The following is a 9,673-nucleotide window of genomic DNA, read 5'->3' on the forward strand; positions in this document are numbered from 1 at the left end:
TACCAAGATAACAGAAATTTTCCCCATATAATGTTTTTCTTTCTTTCTTTTTCTCCCCCCCCCCTCCCTTTTTTTTCTTTTTTTTTTTCTGTCTTCCAAGTCAGGGAGGTGATCTGCACATTGTCCAAGAGGAACCCTTTGTCAATGAAGTACAATGTGATTATGTTTATGTTATGCATTACGTTATATTGTATTATGGATATAAGGCATATTATGAATTATAACTCGATTACGTTTATCAGAATCTGATTCTCGATTTTTTTAAACGTAATAATATTTATAGATAATCTAGTATGTGTGACAAACATGATAAAAAAAAATCGCGCAAATGCGCTCTTCAGAGCAGGTTGTTGGATCCAGAGCTAACTAAGTTAACAAGTAGTAGCTTTTCCGATAGTAGATGCTCAATAAGAAACTTTATTTAAAAAAATTATTAGATTTTTAATTAAAAATTAATCAGTTTGTTTTAATGTTGATCCTGAATAACTTTGGATTGTCTTATTGCATAAAACCATTTTAATACAGTTTTATAAACTCGAAAAATAAGCTTTTCTGTGGTATCATTTTTATTCTTTAATTTTAAGTCATTTTCTAAAATATTTTTAAGTAGATTTTAACAATATTTTTTATTGTTTTAATTATTTAATACATTCACATGAGCGTTGCGACAATATCAGATATGTTATTTTGTATGCATAGTGACACCACTATATAATTAACAGGTTAATTTCTAAAAATAAAGTAGAAGACTATTTTATCAAGCCTAATAGTTTATTTATAGATAGTTCAGACACGAAGTTCTAATTTCCTTTATTTTGCGGATGCAATTTTTTTAATATAAAAAAGAAAATATATATATATTCTTGCGTGACATAATTTTCATGATGACTTTTATTTAATAACCACAAGATAAATGCTTTCCGCATAAAACAGGAAAAACACCCTTACTGAAAACAACCAATTTTCAAAATCATTTTATCTTGCATAATTCACACGAGATTTTGGCTCACGTGAGAGTTTTTACCTTGACTTAATGACGGAACAATAGAAAAGAAATATTCGCGTACTGTTTTTTTTTTTTATCCCATCGAAACAGTGCGATAAACAACAGAATGTACAAGTACTCGCTGTAACGGCATGGACGGAACGCAACAAATTGCATTTCAGCGGTCACGTGATATTTCAACAGTGTTTACGAAAGAAAGCACTGCCTCGTTGCTCATGCTGTTTGTTGTAGAAAAGTTGGTACCGAATAAGAGAATGCTTGTTGTTTCAATCAAAATGATTTCAATGATAATTTTAAATGTTTTGAAATTCTGGGTCTGAACAATTCTAAATCTATGTTGTGAATAAAATATACCGCTTTTAATGTATGATTATAAAAGTTTATCCTATAATTTTTAATAATAATAATTCTAATTTGTATTGTTCTTATAGTATTTTATTTCTTGGTGTTGAGGATGTATAGAATATAGTCAACCTGTTTTCTTGAATAATCCCAGTTTCCTCCTCATTCATTTTTTTACTGCAAATTTTTTTTCGATACCACTAATTTCTATGTACAAATTCCTTCACTTCTTGTCTTGCCATTAGGTAATCTTAGGAGCCATAAACTATAACAATAGATCGTCTGCCCATCGAACGAAGTAGTTGTTCATTTAATGGATAAGCGCATAGTTATTTATAAAGGGTGTTCCAAAATTAACGCAAGATTTGAATTTGCCACCACTCGTGCAGTAAAGTGTCGAGAACCCTGTTAAAAAAAAATTGACAGCTGATAGTTTAGTGCTCGTAAAAATGGAGTGTTATACGATAGGACAACTTGTTTTCGTTGTTGAACAATATTTCAAAAATTATGAATGTCTGGGGACCGAAGTTAGAAAATTTGAGAATTGGCTCCCTAGATCGTTTGATTTGACACCGTTGGATTTCTTTTTATGGGGTTATTTGAAGTGAAAGGTGGCTAATAGCCCACAAGCACACGTGCATTGAGAAAGGAAATTCAACGCTGCACTTATGAAATTCAGCCACATTTATGCAAAATGATCATGAAAATTTCGACAAAAAAGTGCGTATGTACCATAACCCTGTTCTGCGAACTTCACGATTCAATAAAAAATATAACAATTTAAAGGAAAAAAACTGCGTTTTTTAATTATCTATCTTGTAACGCTCCATTTTTACCATTTTTACCGTTTGACAGTTATCAAACGGTTTTTTTAGTAGGGTTACCAACACTTTATGACACGAATGGTGGCAAATTCAAATCTTACCTTAATTTTGGCACATCCTTTATTTATCTGGTGCAGATAAAATTGCATTTTTTTTTCTGTCAAATAAATCGCGATAAACAGTTTGTCATATTTTCCACAACTCCATAATCCCACAATCCCAATTATACTCGAAACGTTTTCCAAGAGCATAAATAAATAAGGATTAGAAGTCACTCAGCCGGGTCATATCAGCGATGAATGAAACATCTTTTCTCAACTAAGATAGATTCCCCCCTCCCTAAATCAGTAGAGATAGCATGATCTCCGTTGCCATGGAGACTCAATCTACGCGCACACCCAGCCAGCAGGGAGTTCGGAAATATTGGAGAAGTAGGTTTCTAAACAAATTAATATTTAAGTACACTTTTTCTTGACTGCTTTATCTGATTTCTCTAGTTGCCTTCTCCTACATTATTCGAACTCGAGATTTTGACGAATCTTTACGGTTTAGACATCCAAAAATACATTTGTCTCGAAAAATACATTTGTCTGTTGAACTGAAAAACGCATTGAGTTAAACAGATTAAATTTGGTATATGATCTTTACACCAAATGTGTAAGTTCTCCTTCGTTTGTCCCACTGCTCGAATACACATAACGGCAAAACGAAGAGATCTAGATGGATAAAATTTGGCACACAGATTTAACATCTATTATATAGACACTGTCAAACTTAGAGCCAAATCCAACAAAGGATTGACTGTCTGTCGGTCCGTACTTACAGATGCATGTAAACGTGATAACTCAGAAACTCAATGACTTAAATATATCAAATTTGGTATATAATTTTGTGATTACAGTTGCAGTTGTGAGTCAAAGTTTGGCTTCATTTGGTTGGGAAAATTGCCGCCAAAACACAAATTCAATTTTCAGATACTGCCAGGAATTAATCGCAAAAAAATTGCCAAGGATCACGTTATAGATTCAGTAAAAGCCAAAGGTTAATATTTCATAACTATTGAACGCCAATACCTTAAAGAACGAAGAGAGCTCGATGGATAAAATTCGGTAATCAGATTTAACATCTATAATTATATAATTTGGATTCGAATCCAACAAGGGTCCAATATCTAAATGTGGTCACTTTGTACTGAAATATCAATAAAATGAAATCTAGTAATTTTGAAACAGAATAATCCAATTGGAAAAAGGTTTTATATTGTTTAAATAAAAGAATGAAAATTTCACGAAATTTTAGCTTTTATGCCTCTTTTTTGTCTTATTAGTTCTATTGAAGATAATAATCTTGATGCATTTGCATTAAAAAATACATTTCACTCGTCTGCAGTTGTAATTAACAATGAAGCTTTAAATTTCATATTTAAGATCCAATGAAAGGCTACTTCGAGGAAATAATGTGGACTCGATAGCGAACCTTCCTCAAGGTAGTGTAGTGAATGCCTATCATAAATCATACATACCTATCATAAATCATATGTATCTCTCATAAATCATATCAAATATCTGTAAACTACAGGCTCTGTGAGGCTGTGTATGACGTAATTGCCGCACTGCTCATCATCCGGGTATGCTTCTATAAAAGCTATTCTCTCTCGGAACGCTCTCGCGCACTGCCTCAGTAAAGCTCGTAGTAAAAATCAAATGTTTAATTTCTTTAGTAAAATTGTAAATAAAATTATTTTTCTAAAACGTTACAATAATTGGAGTTACAACAAAATACACGCAACCCTAATTACGACAGTAGCATTGAAGTGGTCTAAAAAGGAATAATGAAACGTTAATGTGACCAAAAATATTTATTTCATATAGTTAGTAGCCCCAGGGGATTTTATGAAAGTACATATGCAATAATTTTTTAACTGAGCTTTTTTTTACTCAAATAATATGAAAGTTAGCTATTCTTTGCATCCGTTAAAGCTTTTTAACAACTAGAAGTGTATGCCTATATCTAGCAATTTAAAACTCGGATATTGAGCCACAATTAGTTAGGGCATCCTATTTCTGACCTTGATTGACAAAAGTGCTCCCACGCGTTTTTTGAAAGCAAACAAAAGATAAATTGTTTTTCCTTGCAAAATTACCTTTTGCAGTTGCAATGCTCATAATTTAGCAGAAGTCAATTATTTTTTTGAAGGTGCTTTGTAAAATTAGCTTCCTTTAAAACTTTATGATTAGGAAATTAAATATCGTTTGTGAACTTGTTATACATTTTTCATCTCAATTTCCATATAGTTTTTGAATTGCTTATTTAAGAAATGCATGAACATGTGAGTTTCACGTAAAATTATATAAACTATTTAAAGTAGGAATGTAAGTTATTTTCTTCTTTTTGTTCCATGCACAAAGATGTAATCAAAAACCAGCTTGAGTGGTCTCCCCAAAACTTTCTCACTTACTCTCTAACAAAGGCGCCAAACCTGAAAACGTTTTATATGGCATACAATAGTTACGAAATATTAACTTTTGGCGCCAATTTAGCATTTTTACTGAATCTATCATGCCAACTTTGGCGAGTTATTTGGCAATAATGCTCTGGCATGCGGCTAATAGGATGCGAACATCAAATTTGTGTTTAGGTTTTTGATATACTTATTGCGGTTTTGAGTTGTCGCTTTTACATGTTACTAAAAGTATAGACCGACAGACAGTAATCCCTTTTTGGATTTGGCTCAAAATTTGATAGGTGTCTAATAGATGTTAGTTCTATCTACCGAATCTTATCTATCTAGCTCTTTTCGTTTTGTAGTTGTCGTGCTAATTTATATTCGAACAACCGATCAGATAGACTTCCTCTGAGGGGATTTTGCTGAAAATTTTATAGAAATCTATAAATGTGACATAAAGGCCATATACCAAATTACATCTGTCTAGATCAAAGCGTTTTTGAATTATCTTTGTCACAGACAGACATATGTTTTTAGAAGCTTGGAAGGTTTAAAATGTGGAGAATCGTCAAATTTTGACGATACTTTTTCTATACTACGTATACGAGAAAGTAAAAAAAAAAAAAAAAAAAAGAAGAAGAAGAAAAGAAACAAATTCTATATTTTTTCATAACATCCAAAGAGTAAAGAGTCATTTTCTTTTATGCTTTTTTCAGATTTGTAATTAATTTTGGAGATTTAATGCCAAAAAATATCTTTATTTTTTTATTAATGACAAATTATGAATAAATAATCCTAAAGTCAATAATTTTTTCAGATAAACTTCATACAAACACTTGATATAAAATATATTGAAATTCCTTCTGCTCCAATATATATCTTTGTATTTTAATATAAATTTTAATATAAAGATTAATCATTTGAAATTAACCTACATTCTAAAAATAATTTCCTAATCACTCGAAGTCCGACTTTTCTATAATTTTTAACTTTTTAGTTGTGCAGTTCGTTTAATATTTACAGCTATAAAATCAAAACACTGTGTTTTTTGTTTGTTTTTGTTTTTTTTCTTTCTGAAACTATGCAAGTTTAGAATATTTTCTCACGCCTCTCTTTCCTGCTTTTTGCCATCCTACTCGATTTACTATATTTATCGAACAAAGAAATGTTGTCAAAAAATAATTAGTCTATTTCCTTATAATTATGAGGAATAAAAATCATTAAAGAACTCATGCCTATTCTTCAAAAGCATGTTTTATATATATATAAGAGAGAGAGAGAAAATAAGTATGTGTATGTGTGTGTGAGTAAGCATAAATTTGCAGTTGTATGGCCGAAAAGAAGAAACATTTGGCATAAATAATTTATTTCACCACGGGAAGTATATTACGTGCACAGGAAAATCAATGATAAAAAGACACGTCTATTTACATAATAAGAGCAAAATGAAAGCAATTTTTCCTTGAATGATTTTACAATGAGATTCTCATAGGGATTTCTTTAACACATTGCAGACTCAGGAAGGGGAATCTTAGGTATCTTTAAAAAAATACATTGCTGATAGGGATTTTTACCCCTTTACTCGGAGCGTAAGGAATTACAATAGTCATCATTTGAGAGCGTGTTAGAAATAATAAAATAAAAAAAAATGGAATCGTATAAAGTGGATTCTAGTAAGAATCTAGAATCAACATTTTAGAATAAAGTAAGATGAACTAATCTTTACCTAGAACTAGCCGCCTTTGTCGACCAGCTGGTTCGTCAGGAGTAATGCTCTCTAAAATTTTCAATTAAATGTGTATGTACCTTCATTTCTTATTAACTTCTTCAGAAAGATATTTTTTGTTTCAAATTTCGCTAGTCACTTAACTCATATTATTATAGAAGACTTATGATATTTCGTTTATTGTTCTATATTTATTCTGCTTAATTGTAATTCATTGTACTTAAATTCAAAGATAAAAAAATACTTTAACTTTTCAGTTATTCCAGTTAACTTACCAGAGTCTGGTCTTTCCCGTATCTCTCGAGATCTCTTAATTTATTTGTCTGAAATTGCTTGGCAAGCAAATCTTTAATTTTACTTTCCAATAGAGGGAAAATTCCGTCCTGAATTGATTTCCATTGTTGATGACCCAGATATAAAAATCCGCTTTTTTTTTTTTCTTTCATATTGAGTCGATTTTATTATTATTAATGTCGAAATTCATGCTTTTAGTATAATTTTTGCAATACTTACAGTTAAGGTTTAACTTCAAAATCAAGAAATAGTAAAAATATTTTGAAGTGTGTTTATTTTTAAGTACTATGGCTCTTTTCTGTGATATAATCGGATATATAGAAAGATAGATAGAAAATTTAAAAAATGCATAACTCAATAAATAGGCACTTCTAAAATGGCATGAGTTATATATCTATCAAAAGTTGAAGTTGAAAATAATTTCCTGTGGTAGCTAAGAGACAGAAAGCAATCATTGATCCCCTCTAATCAAAATGGCTGCCAAAAGGGAAGGGAAGAATTACATAGTAGCAGAACGCACACGGTGTTTCCTGTGACATGATGAAGGTTGGAGAAATCAAAACCACAATAACTTAAAGTTATATGAAAAATAAAAGTATGTAAACGAAACAAGAAAAAAAAAAAGATTAACGATTGTGTGAGTTTTTATTTTTTATTTTCTCCATGATTATATCACTTGATGAATTATAATCGATAAAAATCAATACAAAAAAACAGTGATTTAATATTTGCAGATAATTAATGTTTAAATTACGAAAGCGATCCATGAATACTACAACTGCGACACATTTAAATTATAATTCTGGTTCTACATCTCTTTTATATTATAATGAGAACTGAACACCCTTTGCATAATTTTTTTTTCAGCTCACCCCTTTGAAGGGGTGGGATTTTAGAGGTATGTGGGAGGAAGGATTGGTTGTCTATCCTCAAATAAATTTCAGTCCGTACCATCAATCAATCGTTTTACAGACGCATATAAACATTTTCTCAACCCCCTGCTGATTATACTAACACCAGACCAGTTTAAAATACCGTTTCTACATTCAGCTTTCTCTTCGATAGAAATCATTTTAACTTATATACAAGAAAGTGATTCCAACAGTGTTGACCCAAATGTTTATATCGTGCTGTAGCTTATTTATTGAAATGATAGCAGCCGTCGATAGCTCAGTTGGCAGAGCGGTGGACTGTAGGTGACACGTAACAGATATCCATAGGTCGCTGGTTCGACTCCGGCTCGACGGACATTACTTTTGGAATCTTTTTCGAACTAAACAAGTACGCAGAATTGAAAAAAAAAAAAAAAAAAAGGAGTAATTACCTTAATACATTAGAATACTTAATAGCTTGTAAATACATTAGAATACCAAAACAAAAATTGCTTTTAAAAATAAGAGTTAAAATTGATATTATTGAATCATTTATTTTACTTTAATAAGTGTCTAAATCCAATTTCCCAATGTTCATTTCAAAACCAGATCATTCATGTTTATATACCTATTTTCTTAAAATGTTAGTGTTAAAGTATTCTTAGGATTTTGGAATTTTTTTTTTAATTTAAAAAGTTTTCTTTTTATGCTAATTTTTCAGACCATTTTATCAAAATAATTTTGGTAATATTGAAAAAGTTTTGTCCTTTCTTAGTTCTCGTGTTCTTTTTCGAAAAAAAAAAAAAAAAAAAGGAAGGAAATAAAAATTACAGAATTAATTTCGTGAACTCATTTTAGAGTTTCCAACCCATATGGGGATGAAACAAAACCAGCAAAAACTTTTCACTGAAGACAATAACTGTAATACGAGCACATTTATGTTCTTTCTATTTTTGTTATTTGTATCTGTTAATTATTTTATCAACAATGTCGATAAAATATTCTTAGTAGGAAACGATGGAAGAAATTTTTTTTAAAGAATAATAGTACAAGCGTTTTGTAAATTAGTCATCGTTATCTTATTCTTTCGACATTTTCGTTTGAGAAATTGCGGCTTTAAAGGTAATTAATCAACTAACAGACTTCAATCGCTTTAAAACGAACGAACTTTGAATAAGCAGGATTCTAGTCTGGTTCACTTTAAAATGAAATGCAAATATTTATTAAAAACATAAAATTCTTGTTTTATTTTCCCTCAATAACAAAATTCAGTTACTTTTCTGAAAATCGTTTGCTTTCGTATGAAATCTATAAAGGAACAAAATACAGGTTTATGTTAGCAAATAGTTAATTAATTTATGAGGAATTGTCTGCATTTTCGTTTTGTACATATTAAAATTCTATTAAAAATTGAATATTTATTGAGAAAAGTTTTTTTTTTTTTAACTATTATAGTTTCAAAATTTTGAAATAGAAGTCTAAAGACAATTTTCTCAAAAATTGTCAAATAAATTTCTTTAAATACTCAAAAAATTCTCATACTTGCACAAATTTCTTTAAATACTTCTTTTTCCCATCGTTTTTTAATGCTTTCGTGGGTTATTGTTAATTATCATCACCTGGAAAAAAGCGTAGATTTTTAACTTCTCAAATGTTTGAATTAATTAAAATCGTGTTTTGTAAAATTTAAAAAAAAAATGTCGAAATTTGTTTTTCTCACGGAAGAAGGCGCCACCGCTGGGGTTACAGGACAAAAGCAGAAGGTAGATCTCCCCCCCCCCCCCAAGTGAAAATATAGAACTCGAATTGTGTTGAAACTTGTTTGCACAAACTTCAGCAGCCGTCGATAGCTCAGTTGGCAGAGCGGTGGACTGTAGGTGTTGGTATTATGAAGCAGATATCCATAGGTCGCTGGTTCGACTCCGGCTCGACGGAAAATATTTTACGTAATAATTATTTTAATTTCTTTACCGAAATTGAAGTTGCAAGTTCAAACCAGTTTAATATAGTTTTTCTATTTAAAACTTGTCGACGGAACGATAAAAATAAATATTTTAATTCTTTTTACATTCTAGAGATATAAATTATGTTTGTACAAAAGAATAAGGAAATTGTGACTAGTTGATTTAGGAGTTTTTAGTACCCTATTCAATGTACATTATG

At 30.4% G+C, this 9,673-nt stretch overlaps 2 non-coding genes across 2 annotated transcripts; both read left to right on the forward strand.

Moving 5' to 3' along the window:
* Positions 1–7,797: 7,797 nt before the first annotated feature.
* Positions 7,798–7,886, forward strand: Trnay-gua (transfer RNA tyrosine (anticodon GUA)). Its single transcript is given in 2 exon segments — positions 7,798–7,834; positions 7,851–7,886. It is a non-coding gene; the product is annotated as a tRNA-Tyr (tRNA).
* Positions 7,887–9,350: 1,464 nt separating this feature from the next.
* Positions 9,351–9,445, forward strand: Trnay-gua (transfer RNA tyrosine (anticodon GUA)). Its single transcript has 2 exons — positions 9,351–9,387; positions 9,410–9,445. It is a non-coding gene; the product is annotated as a tRNA-Tyr (tRNA).
* Positions 9,446–9,673: the final 228 nt, after the last annotated feature.

The sequence above is a fragment of the Argiope bruennichi genome, chromosome 6, assembly GCF_947563725.1.
Source record: "Argiope bruennichi chromosome 6, qqArgBrue1.1, whole genome shotgun sequence".
NCBI lineage: Eukaryota > Metazoa > Arthropoda > Arachnida > Araneae > Araneidae > Argiope > Argiope bruennichi.